We start from the raw sequence: 16,673 nt of genomic DNA on the forward strand, positions 1-16,673 counted from the left end.
TTGAACAAGAGAGTTAGAGAGAATGGTGGATTTAAATTAAACTAGCTAGAGTTTGATTTTTAACTCGGTTCAAACAAGTTTGAAACAAAACTCAATTTAGTATAGCTCAAACTTAAAGGTTTTATATTATTAGGCTTAAGCAAAAGTTTAGACGTGTTTGACTTGTCAAGGTTGAGAGTCTAAAAAAGTTTTAGTTGAATCAATTAAAACAATATAGTTGTTTCAAGTAATACGCATCAAACCTATATTGTTTTGATCAATTTCAGTTTGACTACAATAGCAAACTTAGCTTAGTTTGAGTTTGACTTGATACTATAACTAAACTCGAGCCAAACTCAATCATGATTGAATAATTTCAAGTCACTTAAACTTGTTATTTTGATATCTATCCGTATACTGGAATCTTGCACTCTAGTTAATATCAAATCATTTAGTGACCAAATCATCTGTTAATTTCAAAATGTGCTGCAAAAGCTTTTTTTTTTTTTCTCTTTTCAAAACAGGTTGAACAAGAGAGTTAGAGAGAAGGGTAGATTCAAATTAAACTAGCTAGAGTTTGATTTTTAACTCGGTTCAAACAAGTTCGAAACAAAACTCAATTTAGTATAGCTCAAACTTAAAGGTTTTATATTATTAAGCTTAAGCTCAAGTTTAGACGTGTTTGACTTGTCAAGGTTGAGAGTCTGAAAAAGTTTTAGTTGAATCAATTAAAACAATATAGTTGTTTCAAGTAATACGCATCAAACCTACATTGTTTTGATCAATTTCAGTTTGACTACAATAGCAAACTTAGCTTAGTTTGAGTTTAACTTGATACTATAACTAAACTCGAGCCAAACTCAAATTTGATTGTCCTAAAATTAAGCTGAACTTGAACTAATTTGAGAAGAGTTTTTAGAGTTCAATTTTGACTCTTTCAAGCTAAACCAAACTTGAGTTGTCCTAAACTTGAATCACCCCTGGTTAGAGACAGACCCAATGCCACTGCCAAGGATAGCTGGATAATATTCCATGAATTGTACAAATTATAATTCATTTCTTTGTATAGTACTGTATAAAGTCGTCCTATAAGATACTTTTCTTGTAGTGGATAAAGTCATAAACTGCCCAAGGGAAACATTACTCCACTAATGTCCGATAATCTAACTTTGTATTATCTTTGGTTCATTAGCTAGTAAAAAAATTTTGGTACTTTCATAGCCAAGCTGAAAAGTAATATATGTTATTGTACTCAGTTAAAATAACAAGTCATTCAACTAATAATTTGGACTATTTTACCCTGCCTAATTTATTCTCTTAGACAAAATTCCCATAAATTTAAGACAAAGTACAATTGGTAATTCAACTACAACTAGTTGGTGTCGAGCAAAGATGATCACCCATATCACCACACGTCGATTTCATCTCTCTAACTGTTGGGTCTAACCTTTGAGTGATCAAGAAGTGAAGATTTGTTAGATGAAATGCAATCAAGATTATTCGATTTGGAATATCGTGATGCAATCAAGATTGGTTGTGCGATCAAGATTCCTTATAAGATTGAGATGCGAGCATAGTCATCACTCACTTATTTAGCACTCATCTTTTGATTTATTGTAGATTTGCTCTAACACACCTTCCACCTAAGATTTCTTGAAGTTTGGTTTCCCTGTCTTCACACCTATAAATTGGTTGTTAGTTTGTACGTTTTGTATCGATTATGAAATGTATAAGTTGTTTTACAGAGTTCTTTATAGATGATTTATCATGGTAGTCAAAGCAAGTAGGCTAGATTCAAGCTATAGGATTTAAAAAAAGAAAATAACTTTAAAAATTTCCCATAGTCAGCATAATAAAAAGTTTAAGATTACTCAGATATAAGCTAGATTTGAAAGATTCTGCATCGAGCTGGAATTCTGTTTAAATTCACATAAAATTCTATTCTTATTGTTAAAAGACGCTTTGTGTTGCCATTCATTAATATACTACAGTATGAAATTCAGGCTAAAAACATCCAGTATTTCAACCCATCACACATATACATTATCATGAATAATCCTTGAATCCATAACGGAAATCTCAATCACGATCTAAAACAAACTCAACTTTGACGTGCTTCGAAATTACCAGAGTCTAACTATTTTTCCAACTACCAATCTATGGCTTTTATCATCGATGACCTTCTTAAACCAAGCTTCAATGAAATTATACATCAAAGTACTGTTCATTCTCCTCTTCCTCAACGTCAACTCGATAGGATTCCCAGGTGGTGTAATCATTACTACGCTTATCGTATTATGGGTCTTCGCATCAAGTATGTCATTCTTTTCGTTAGTAAGGAAATTATGAGTCTTGACTTGTTTCCTTGGTAATGAAAGATGATTGTTTTGCTGGACTAAATCTGTCGATGTTAATGTTTTTTGCATAATAAATGTTATATCCAAGCCATTCTTTTCTTAAACAATAGCTCTCAATCTTTCTGGCATGGAGTTTCCTCCTCTACCTCCGGAACCGGCTGTCGTGGAACTGGGACTTTCATCTTTTTGGGACTTACTTTTCTTGTTCGTTCCTTTCTTTCCCCTTTTATCCCCTCGTCTTTATCCAAGCTATTGTGGTTTGAACTACTACCAATATCACATACTTCATGTTGTATCCATTTGAAGCTTCGTGTTTCTTGTTCTGAAGAATCAATTCCTTTTTCTGCCTGTGCTACGATCACTGATCTCCTTTTCCTCGGCACAGAGAAAGAAATTAGGAAGATGCCTAAAGTGGTAGCATTCCTCCGGTAAACTCTAACTTTCTCTTAAGTTTTGCCACTTCATGATCCTTGCTAGGACGGTTATAGAACCCTATTAATATTTTCAACTCCAAAAGTTCATACTGTGAGGATTCGTCGCTGATATTCTCTGTGGAAGAATCACTGGAATTAGATTCTAACATTAAGTCCTTTTGTTCAAGGGAAACTGAAACAACAGAAAGAACATGTACAATGTTAAAAAAAGGGATGTTGAATTTTTTACCCTTTATTTTAACCATGTATATATTTATATTACTCATCTCAAACCCTAAATAAAAATACCATAATAATAATTTATTTTTTTAAAATATCTCATTGATGGAATTCACACAGAAAGAAAGAATATACAACAGTAATCTCTCTCTTTTACTCAGGCTTCCAACAAGAGAAAAAATCTTTGTAATATGAAAAATTATTCAACAAAAAAGGCACATGTGATTGAATAATAAAATCGGTGAGAGAAAGTCATTATAAAATATTCAATTTAAACCCGTGATTTCATGTTGATAGATTGTTTAATGTTGCGATTTTATGTTGTTTAGTGTTATTATAATGTTGTATTGATGGTTAAAAAATACGAAAATTTAGGTCTGGATAAAAACCAGACAAAAAATAAGTTGACGTTAACACTAAGCTTTAGCGTTAACGTCAACCTGTTTTTCGTTTGGTTTTTATCTACACTTGAATTTTCGTATTTTTTAACCATCAATAAATATTATAACAATATTAAAACAACACTAAACAATATAACAACATGAAATCATAATATTAAACAATCTAACAATATGAAATCACAGATCCAAATTAAATCTCTTATAATGGTTTCTCTCACTGATTGTGTATTCTCTTTATAGACTGAATAAAAAGAGAGAGATTATTATTGTGTATTCTCTCTTTCTATATGAGTTACATCAATAGGGTATTTTGAGAAAATAAGTTACTGTTGTGATATTTTTGCTTAAGGTTTGAGATGGGTGACACATATGTATACATGGTTTTAAAAAAAGGTAAAAAATTCAATATCCAAATATATATATATATATTTATATATATATAGAAGCCTTGAAAGACTTTCGATAAGAATAGACTTGACAAATAGATCGGGCAGGTCTGGGTCTCTTTATTTTGATCTAATGATTCAGCATGGGTGAGTATGGTGTACTACTATAGCGAGCCATGTTAGGCCCACAAGATGTCCAGGTCGTGCTACAAGCCTAACACTGTAGCCGTTTGAAAAAAAAAACAATTTTTTTTAAAAAAGTTCTATAGATGCAGAACGACTTTTGCAGTCACAAAAGCCATTTGACCTAGCAACTTAAATTTTTATATATTTGTTTGAACAAAATTTTTCTATATAAACCCCTCTCCCTCTTCCAAAATTCATACACTAATTCTCTCAATCTCTCATTATTCTTAATCTCACATTCTCTCATTCTCAAACTTTCTGAATTCAAATTCGTAATCAATATTTCTTTGTGTATAGAATTTAGTTTCTGTTTTTGTTACAATTTTGTGAATTAATCATTATTTTTCATTTGTCAAAATATTACAAATGAATCCTAACTCAAATGAGTTTAATCCGTTTGAATACTATAATACTGATGATATTATTAACAATGCATGTGAAACAAGAGTACCAACACACGAAAGTAGGACAATTACAACTTGAGCAGAAAAAAAAAGCAAAAATCTATGGTGTGAGATCATTTCAATCAAATAATGCAAACGATCTAAGGGAGATTTATTCGACAAGTAATGTGCAAACATTATGGTTCATGTTTGACATGTGCTAGTTCTAGTGGTATTAGGTATCTTCATTGACATATTACAAAATATTTAAAAAAAATTCTTACGAGATGAGAGGAAAACAAGAAATTGTCTTCACCAGGTCTCGATCCATCAACAAGGCCAATACAATAGGAGGTCTAAGTAGTTTCGGGCGCATTGGAGAAATGTCTAATTTCATCTACGATCAAACTAAAATGCGAGATTACATAGTCAAGTATGTTGTATCATCGAACCAACATTTTCCTTATGTTGAAGATGATATTTTAAAATAAATTATGGAAAATAATATTCAACCTACTTTTAAAAAAATTTCTAAATCTATTCTTAAGGCAGATATCATTAGAAATTTTGAATTAGTTAAATTAAAAATTATAAGAGAACTTTGTTTGATGGGGTTGTTCAATTACTTGACTTATGGACTGTAACAAATCAAGACATAGGATACTTACACGCAACTGTCTATTACATTGATTTTGATTGATAGTTGTGCAAAAAGCTAATTGCATTTGTGTCATTAGAATATTCACATAGTGATGTTACAATTTATGGGGCATTAGCTAATTTTTTTTTATAAATATAAAATTAATAACTCCATTTTTTCAATTACCTTTGATAATGCAAAAAATAATGATAGAATAATTGAATTAATGTTGAATCATATATCTATTTCGTTTAGTGGAATATTAGAGAAATTGAAATTTTTACCATTATTTTATCATGCCTATACAAATATACTCAACCTTTTAGTCATTAACATTTATACCACAAAAAACAACAGACTCCCTATAATAACCTTTATTTTGACCAACCCTTATGCATTTCTTATTCTTTCGTATCAGGCAAAAACTATTTATGCATGACAGCTTTCATGCTAGGCGATATTTCATTTCCCTTTACATCTCAACATCAGTCACTCCATACATAGCCAATCCAAAAGGTTTTTGTGTTGGTCAGTCGATCTTCCTTAATATTTTAGCAATGGTCAATGTTATAATGACAAGCAAGGTGAGTGCTTTTTTGGTTATTGACCTAAGATTAATTGTTTTTTGTTTATGGTTGCGTTTGGGTTAAAAATATTTCGGTTTAAAAATTGTTATCGGTGTGTTTATGAGTGTTTACTTTTGTCCATCATTGGAAAATGTCATTGTTGTTAGCGGCTTGGTGTTAGATTTAGGGTTTGGATTTAGGTAAAATATGATTTTTTTTTTAAGTTAGAAATGAATTTTTTTATCGAAAAACCTTTTTTTACGATTATGTGATTGATTTGTTGGTTGTGATATGGTAAAACTTGATTGATTTGCATCAAATATATGAGATGTCTAGATGAACAAGTAAGCAAAAAAAGCTCGTCTGGGCCAAAAATACTCTCACCTATTACTGTTCACAGTATGTATACTTTTCAATTTGGTGAAAATTTGTGTTATTATTCTAAGGGATGTTTTTTGTCCTTTTTCAAAGATTTGGTGTCAACCATTAAAAGGGTATGTACAAGATCCATGAGGCCCACACATTTCAGATCCAATTGATGCTCTATAGGAAAAAGGACACACTAAGCATCATTAACAAGATATTAATAATAACCCAAAGAGAAATGTTTTGAACAACATGTTTCGGGCACTTCTTATGATTGGAGACAACTTGGCTTAGTATCATACTTATACACTCAATGTTATTGCGTTTAATTAATTGTGGGGACACAAATAGAGAACTTTGGTTTAAATTAAATGGCATTGATATCTATTTCAGCCCTTTGGAATTTGTAATCGTCACAAGTTTTATCTTAGGGCATGATTCAAACGTGTCAGCCTATGTAAATTGTTTAGGACACCCCTAATTAAGCTTCCAGGTGTAAAATTAATAACTTATTTAGACATTTAAAGGGAAGTTGAGTCACGGATTTGGGGTAACAGTGACGAGAATGTTGTTAATTTTGCAATATTATTTTATTGCATATTAGACTCTAAAGGTTAAACAATAAGAATGTGATTCAAGATAGCATATTATTTTTAGTCGATGACCTTAATGCATTCAATTGATATCTTTAGGGTTTAGTGGTCTGGAGTTTGATAACAAACTCCATTTGGTAGGGTATACATGCCAGGTACAAGACATGTTCACAGGAGTACCTGTCTTGCCTAAACTCTCTTCTATACTTAATTAAGTGTTGAAGGGGTTCCTAATAGCATTTCATGTAACCATAGAATAATTAATCCAGTTAGATTATTACATACGACTGTAAATGCTAATCAAGTTTAATCATCCATTATACAATATTCAATTTATGAAATGTTGGGAAACCTAGGACTTATGTTCATCACATAGCAGATGATGGGGTTCCTCGAATGTTGAAGTGAATGACCGTTATCCTGCCGATATAGGTTGATCTACCTATACTATTGGAGGTTTCTCCTATAAGTAAGCAAATTATTCATGTATTTTTAGTTGATGGTTTATATTGCAGTAGTTTAAATTGAGTGGGAGATAAAGTGGTATATATCGGCATTGGATTTCTTAGGAGAAGAGGCACCTACATCCTTATCAGATGAGGAGCCTACTGCACCTTATAATGATTAGGATGTTGACTGGGCATATCCTTCAGTTTATGACTCTTCAATCATATCATGCCATTCCTCCCTCATGTTTTGAGCCCCTATATCCCTATGGCCTCCCTTAATATTCGAGTATCCCTCACACAAGTGTCTAACCTCTAGCTCTCTAGTGCCTCTCTATGACCTGATGAAGCCATTGAAACGGATTAGGAATATCACTATTTCCCACATATGCTCAATGATCAAGTGAGCCATGACATCCTGCACTATACTCAACCCCATAATTACAATCATTGGTTGGACTTCTCTTAAAATCTTCTCGTGCATCATACATCTTAGGGTCTTCGATCAATGTATCATACATCTCTTCAAATTCCACAAAACTTACGAATTGATTATTATCATCATCATTTTGTTAGCATCATAATCATAATCTTCATTATCTTTATTATCATCATTCACATCATACTCTTGAAAATTGTGTGATTATGCCTAATTATATTGCAGATAATCCTCCATTTGTTCGTCATCAACCTGTTCTTCTTTAAGATTGTCTTTTCCTTCAAATCAATATTTTGTAATGTAAAGTTGTGTCAATCATAGTTTTTTTACTTGTTACCAACATCGCATACTCAACGTTGTCATCATCTTGAATCTCATATGGTTTCCAATAAACAATGCTTCATTAAACATAAATGTGTGAACATGTGATTGATTTCAATTGATTATCAGACGATAATAGATTTTCTCAATAAATCTTTCAAAATCAGTGCTTGTGTCAATACAAATCACTCTTTCATTCCCACCAACATATCTCATTACATTGTCATCTTTTATAACCCATTGTCTTCTAAACTAAATCATAAATGCAATTTTCTCCATTTTGAAATGAAAATAAAACCTACAATTATAATATGGCAAATTAACTTGGAAATTATAATTTTTGAAATAAAATGGGAAATTACAATTGTAACCTTGGCAAGTCTTGCCTAGACCAAGCGAGACTTACCTACCTTTCATTCTTCACCAGTTGAGTGTTCAACATTAATTTCATGCCAAACACATCATAAACATGCATTCTAACTAAGTAATAAATTTTTCTAGTTGATCTATCAATGCATAACTAATTTAACTGATAAAAAACAACATTTATCAAAAATTTTCATTTCCCTAACAAAATCACAGTGTTTGTGTGCTATAAATTTGAAGGTTTCCAATTGTGAAACAAAATGTAGATAAGATTAGAGGTTTGGATCAACACTTACCTAGATTAGAATGAGTTTTATGTAAGATTTTTCACAAAACAACTACTATTTTTGCAGTGAAAAGCTAGTTAAAACTTGTGTTTTTAAGGTTGAAAGTGAAGGTAAAAGTGTCAATTAGGTCGAGTTAGCCCACAGTCTAGCCCAAAGCATGAAAAAACAGCTCGACCTAGAAAGACTCGACCTGTTCTATAGGAAGACTCGAAAGTGAAGGTAGAAGTGTCAATTGTGTTTTTAAGGTTCAGGCCAAGCTATAGGCCTAGGCATTAGGCCATGGACCAACCAGTTACTATTGTAACATTTAAAAAAAAATTAAAATAAAACGACTTCTGCAACACAAGCAGAAGCTAGAATGACTTTTGCCACAAGTAGAAATGGTTCAATAGCTAATGGCTTTTGACACAAGACATCTTCATTGACATATTACTAATTATTCTAAAAAAATTTCACACAAGCTCAGAGGGCAAAAACAAATTGTCTTCACCTGATTGCAATCCATTCGTCCTAGTGCCAGTTCAACAAGAGATTTGAGCAGTTCTGGACACATGAGGAAAATGTCAACTTTCATATACAATCAAATAAAGATGTTAGATTACATGACTAGGTATGTTGTTGCTCTTTATCAATATTTTAGTTATGCAAAAGACGAAATATTAGAATGAATTATACAAAATAGTGTTCAACCCGTATTTAAAAGAATTTATAGGTCAACTCTTAGATTAGACATCCTTAAAAATTATAAATTAATGAAATTAAAAGTTATTAGAGAATTAAGTAATTTTAATGGTGTTATTTTAATAACTTTTTATTTATAAATAACTATAAATCAAGATATAGGGTACTTATGTCTAACAACCCATTACATTAATTTTGATTGATAGTTGCGCAAAAAAGTTATTGCATTTATAAATTTAAAATATATGCATGATGGTCTTACAATTTATCGTGCATTAGCAACTATGTTTTAAGAATATAAAATTAATAATTATACTTTTTTAATTATTTTTAATAATACCAAAAATAATGATAGAGTTATTGAATTAATGTTTAATCATTTATCTTTTCCATTTAATGGAAAATCATTTTATATTATATGTGTATGTCATGTTATTAAATTAATAGTTCAATATGGCTTGAGTATGACTAAAAAACATATACAAACAATTAGATATGTCATTGCATACAGTTCATCATCTCTATAATAAATACAAGCATATCATGAATTATGTAAATCAATAGGGTTAAGATGAAAAAAAATTAAAAGTAGATGTTAAAACTAAGTGGAATTCAGCATATCTCATATTGAACGCATGCAAAGGGTATGAAGTTTTTATAATATAGTTCTTCAGTACCCAATTAGAAGAGTTGGAAAATCATTTTAGATTGCTATGACTCTAATGAATATGTTGGAACCATTGAAAATAGCCATAGACCATTATTCAGGTGCATATTATCCAATTACTTGTTCATTAATGTATAGTAAGTTAGAAATAAGTGATGTTTTTAAAGAGGGTAGGGATCATAATACTTTCCATAATATATCTAGGCAAATAGAATATAAATTTAAAAAATATTAGAGCAAAATTCTTTTATTTTATATTGCAACTATTGTCTTGGATCCTAAGGCAAAAACATTAGGACTACAAAATTTATTTGAAGCTATTAATGATAATTTACCAATTACCAACAATGTTAATTTTGTTGACTATGTTCAAGATTTTTTAATAGAAATGTATAACATTTTTAAACAAAAATATGGAAAGGTTGGACAAAGTTCAAAACCAAAGGTAAGTTCCGATAGTTAAGGGAGACAAAAGTTGCACATATGGTTGCTTTTGCCCAAAGGTAAGCAAACCGCAAGTCAGAATACAAATTACGATCAATTTTTATAATTATATTAATATTGACCATTGTCCAAAAATTGTTCAACGATATAATACTAAGAAACTAGATATTTTGGCACTGTGGAAAGACAAAACAAAAACTTTTCTTGTGTTTTTCTTCATGGCCTGAGATCTACTAACCCCTTCGATGTCGACTATAGCATCAAAATCCACTTTTGGTGTCGATGAATGTGTGCTAGATGATACATGATTTAATTTACATCCAAACATGATCAAAATGATCATATATATAAAGAATTAGGTCAAAGTTGATTTTCAATTACATAATCGAGTCATAGAAGATATTTTTGAAGAATTCAAACGTTAAGGACGAGAAGATAAATGGTATAGTATGTATATTATATTTATATTTGAAATTTTATAGTATGTAATTTAATATATTTATACTATGTTATAATATTTTTTTTTAATCATGTAACCACAATATTCCTCTCTTATAAGTGAGAAATCATCAATAAAATGTTTGAGGTATTATTTTCGGTTTTAATAATTGAAAAATAATTTGTATTTAAATTTTTTATTAAAAAATAAAATTTTGTTTAAACGGGCAACCCAACTAAGGCTCAACTCTATATACATAAAATCAGGCCTTGAGCTTTAAAATTTTTATGGGTACGGTCAAGCCCGAAGGCCTATCACTATGTAGGCCTAAGGCTTGGCCTAGCCCATAGGCTTGGTGGGCCGCATCAGAGCCAGTCTAGCTTGACCCATTGACACCTCTAGGTGAGGATAAATTTGATATTATAACTCACTTTGGGATACATACATACATACATACATACATACATACATATACATACATACATATATACATATATATATATATACATACATATATACATACATATACATACATATATACATACATATATATATATATATACATATATATATATAATGTATGTATATAATGAGTAAAAAGGTGAGTACATTTGTATAGGCAGAGCCAAATTGTGGTAAAAATTTTAATTTCTCAAAAATTATTTCTGATTAGATGTGTATGTCATATTATTAATTTAATAGCGCAAGATAGTTTAAGCTTAGTAAAAGATTATATGTCAATAATTAGACATGTCATCATTTATATTTCATCATCCTCTTATGGATTCAAGCATATTATGAATTTTGTAAGTCAATGGAGGTTAAGATGAAAAAAGTTAAAAGCAAATATTAGAACTAGGTGAATTCAACATGTTTTATGTTGAAAGCACACGAAGAGTATAAAGTAGCTATAACACACTTCTTCAATATCCTACTGAAAGATTTGGAAATTTTTTTTTTTTGACAAATTATTATTAGAAGATTGTTATAACTCTAATAAACATGTTAGAGCCCTTAAAGACAGTTGCAAACCAATACTCAGGTTTGTACTATCCAATTTATGTTCAATTTTATATAATATGTTAGTGATATTTTTAAAGAATATAGATATTATAATACTTTTCAAGATATCTAAACAAATGGAAGATATATTTTAAAAATATTATAGAGCAATACTATGTGTACCCACTTTGGGTACACAAATGTATACACACTCATATGTGTCATCATGTGATTGGTTATTGTTTTATTATTAATTCAAAATCATCTAATCACATGATGACACATATAAATGTATACACATTTATGTACCCAAAGTGGGTACATTTAGTTTTATTGAATATTGAAACCAAGTTCCTTTATCTTATGTTAGGGTTGAATTCAAAACGAATTTATTTAATACTGAAATAAGTTTTGTTCAAATGAGTTTGAAATGAGCCTATTATATACGAACCCAAACCCAAGTTAAAACATTTTAGAGAATATGAATATGAGCCCGAATGCAAATCTAAACCCAAACAGTGGAAGCTCTCGACTCAGGAGTCATGTACTGCTCGCCTTCTTTAAATTATTGTTTAAAAAAATATATTTTAGTCACACCTTCTTAGTCTTTTGCTTTTTAACTTCCAAAATAAAAAAAAAAAGTTTAGTCAAAAATAAAAAATAAAAGTCCTAAAAGACGCCTCGTCTTCATATCATCTCCACTGCGCCTCCTCTTCTTTTGTCCTCCCTCACCACGCCGCCTCTTCTTTTGTCTTCAACTTTTCAGTGTTGTTGGTTGGTTGCATTTCTCCTGTTTTTCTGTCGTGACTCTGCCTCCTCTTGCTCATGTTTTCAACTTTATAGCGTCGTTGGTCAAGATAACTCTCTAACATTTCACTTGCCTCAAACTTGAACACTTTCATTTGGCTTAGAGTCAAACACGTTTGCCTTTGACTCTCCAACTGCACTATTTCGAGTATATCTGAGTTAGTCCCAAACTTCGTAGCCACTGACTGAGCCCATCACGAGTGGCCATTTCATCAGGTTCAACGATCCTAAGCCAAAGCTAAAGCTCCCTCTCTATAAAACGAATCAAAACCTAGTCAAACCATGTGAGAGTCCAACCCTACTTTCAAGGTATATTATATTTAGATTCTTTTCATTTCATTGTACATTTTCTCTGAAGAAACACTAAGCAATCAAATTAACCCATTTTGCAAATACAAAATTTTGAAACTTTTTTATTAAATTTTGTTTTGATTAAATGTCGGTATTTCTCTTCTGTCACCTCTTTTATCTTTTCCGGAATGTCTGAGCCTCAATTTGTTGACTCAAAGCCACATTAAGCACCTTGAGGAACCATCTAACTTCCCCCTTTTTTAATTTTCCAAGATGCATGCCTAACATCAACCCCTATCATTTTGTCTCAATAATTCACCAATTTTCATTGAAAATTTTAGCAAATAATCCTTAATGTTTGCTCAATAAAAAGTATAAAGATGCTAGTTAGTAAAAACACGAATTATTTATGTTTAATTCATGTTGCGTTTTAAATATGTAGATCTTAATTTTTTAACTCAAAATGTATTAAACACGTATCTCGTATGCTTCCTATATTAAATGTGTATTTTTGTCATTTTTGATGTTTTTTACTTTTTTATGAATTTTTTAAAGTACGAAAATGTCTCTTATTTTTTTAATTAATTATTATAATGTCATAACTATATGAAACAAAAAATATAATTTTTTGTCATCCAAATCTCTAATCTCTCATGATAATTTTTTATGATTATTAAATCTTAATTATATATTATATTATATTAGATTTAATAATCAATTAAATACTTTATATTTGAATTATTAACCAAAAGATATATGAAAAGTATTAAAAATATGTTTAATATTGTCATATTTTTAGAAACATATTATTGATAATATGTTGAATTAAACCAGTATATACACATTCTATATTTTTTTCATATCCAAATTTTATGACCATTTTTTTATAAACATATTTTTCATCATTTACTGTATTATACTTATATAATTTTTATATTTATTTTCGTTCCCGTATTTACTAATTAGGATAAAAATGTTATAATTTTCAAAGTATAGCACACAAAACGAAAAACAACCCATATTAATCAACAATTTACTATAGTTTTAAAATTGAAATCACTGCCTTTAGAGAAATTTTTAGAAATAGAGAAAAATGCTATCAATCATTTTGATATTCATATTTTCCTAAAATTTATAATTAACAAGATTTAATTGAACTGATCTTTTAAAGAAGGGGCAGGCATGAAGATAGAAAATAGATTGGAAATCTAATTGACACCCACAATATTGATTAATGTCTAAATCAATATAATATTTGACCAAATCCTAATTCAAAAATTAAATAATTCAAAAGTTGGGACTATGCACAAACAAAAAGCAAAGCATCTTCTAAATTTTACCTTCAGATTAATGTTTTAGCTAAAATTGTCATGACTAAATTAACAATGTAATCACTTTTTTATATATATTTTTATGTTTTAAATTTGGTTCCTAAAATTAATTGTCTGTAAGTGATAGTTTGAGTAATAAAATATATAACATCCCTAAGTAAAGGAGTTCTGAATTGAGATTCGATGATATTATATTAAAATCAAACTCTTAAGTATGTGACAATCTTGAAGACATAATCTAACTCAAATATGATATAACTCTGAACAGACAATTTGATTTAAATAGGGTTTCTTGTTATAAAAAAAGTTTGAACAAATGAAGCTTATTCAATACCATATAAGTTGGGTGAACGTGTACAATTCATGCACCTACTTCATTATTTTATACATGAGTTGTTATAATAAGACTTCTATTTGGTTAGGAGTTTCAATATCCTATTGTTACCAAAATAATTACATTTTTTTTTTTATAAAATCTAAAAAATTAGTGTGAAATAGAAAAATAATTAAAGTCATTTTCAGGATTTTTAATTTAAGCTTAAATTCAATTATTATATCAAATATATTTTAAATTTTAAAAATATAGCTAAAAAATTAAATATATATATTTTTGAAATAGAAATCATATAGCTCAATGAGTTAAAGTATCAAGAAAGAGTATACCAATACTCTACTAAATCTGCTATCCTTGAGGTTAAGGAAATGGCCAAATATTTTAAATTGTCTCTTTATCAATACTTCTCTAACTATGCCTATCGTATCTCTACACTCGTGCTGACCAACTTGGACTTTAAAGTGATAATCGATAGGGATTGTCATTTCACCCTTCACCTTGTCCATTTTTCTGTTTTGTGGTGGTTTGTCTAAGACAAAAATTGCAATTACATCACTTACGTAATAAAAACGAGATCAATTTTTAAGATAAGTGCATTATTTGAAAAATAGACCTTAAATTTGAAATCTACACATCTAGAAATCTAAAATAGACCTCAAATTTGAAATCTACATATCCAAAAACCCTTATATGGAAAAAAAAAATTGACCCCAAAATAAAAAATATCACTCTGCCCCTCAATCTCCACCATGTGAATGTGCGGTGAGAAACTTTAGAAAACAATAGTTTGCCCCCCTTTACAAACTCACCTGATGGGAAAACTTTGAAAAAGAGCACTTCCCCCACCACACGTTACCACAAGCTCACTGTTTTGAAACTCACACTTCATCCCCCAACCTTGCAAAATCATTGGCTGTCACAAGTTTGAAAAATTTACATCATCTCCCCTTCTCATCATGTGAATTTGTAAGGTAAACAAAAGTTTTACATGGTGACTATTTATTATACAAAGTGAGATTTCACCACTCAAACTTCATTTTTTTAATCTGATTTTATCGTAAATCAATTTTACATCTATTCTAATAAAAAAAACCCTAAAAAAATTGATCTAAAACACCAAATAATCAAGTCATTTAATCAAAATTTTCAATTTGAAACCCTAACCCAAAAACCACATCCAATGATCTAAATCTTTACACTAAAATGTATAAAATAATATAAGAATTGATTTACTAATTTTTTGAACCATTTTTATTGTCAAAAAACGAGCGAAATCCATTGAAAATTATCGTAGCATGTTGATGTCCTAGGTTTGTGTGGGAGTTTTAGCTTTCGTTTTTGTGTAACCAAATTTGCATGAATTTAGGTAAATTACCAACTTTCACTTATTTTTTACTAAAGGGTAAGTTTAGTCTCTTTACATTGAAAGGATATTTTTGCTTTATGTTGTAAAAATTGGACATTCTCACTTTGTATATTTTTATCGTGGCCATTTAATTTAATTTCTCTTGTCACAATAGCATCCTTTGTTACTGTTCCCTTAGTCCAATTATGTCCATTTCTTCATACTTGTTTCATCATATTTATTCTGCCAATTACATTATATTATTGTCGGTTAAGTTCGAATAAACTAATTTCTCATCTATCTATTTAATTTTTTTAACAAATTTGGTTAATTTTTATAAAATTATTAAAAAAGTAAAAAAATTCAACCTAAATAACATTTTACTCCTAAAATTTTATTAAATGATTTTATAACCTAATTTATATTAATTTTAATTAAAAATAATAAAAAATTATTGATATAAATATAAATAAGAGTATAGATAAATTATAATTTCTAAAAATATTAGAGTTATAATGAAAATTATAAGGAATTTTTAAAATTTGAAAAAAGTTTAGAGGTGTTTTTAAAGTTTTTAAAATTTTAATAGATCTCTTAATAATTTCAGAATTAATATATACACTTTTAAAATTCACAATAAATAAGATATGTAAATATTATATTATAAATTATTAAGACTATATTATAATTTTAAAATATATGATGTAAATATAATAATTTCTTAAACAAGATAGAAAAAATATTCATTCATGTTCAATAAATTTTTAAAAATTAATATTAACACTTCCCAATACATCTTTATTATAACATTTAAAAATGATATAAAATCTTTTGAAGGTTAAAATTAACACAATGTTTTGATAAATGGGTGAAATTTTGGTTTTTCTAAACTTAGCATAGAAATATGTAATTTTATCAAACCCTCAGTGGGAAAGTTACTTGGCCTATATGTAGAAACTTCTC

This window comes from Mangifera indica, chromosome 2 (genome assembly GCF_011075055.1).
Source record: "Mangifera indica cultivar Alphonso chromosome 2, CATAS_Mindica_2.1, whole genome shotgun sequence".
Taxonomy (NCBI): Eukaryota; Viridiplantae; Streptophyta; class Magnoliopsida; order Sapindales; family Anacardiaceae; genus Mangifera; species Mangifera indica.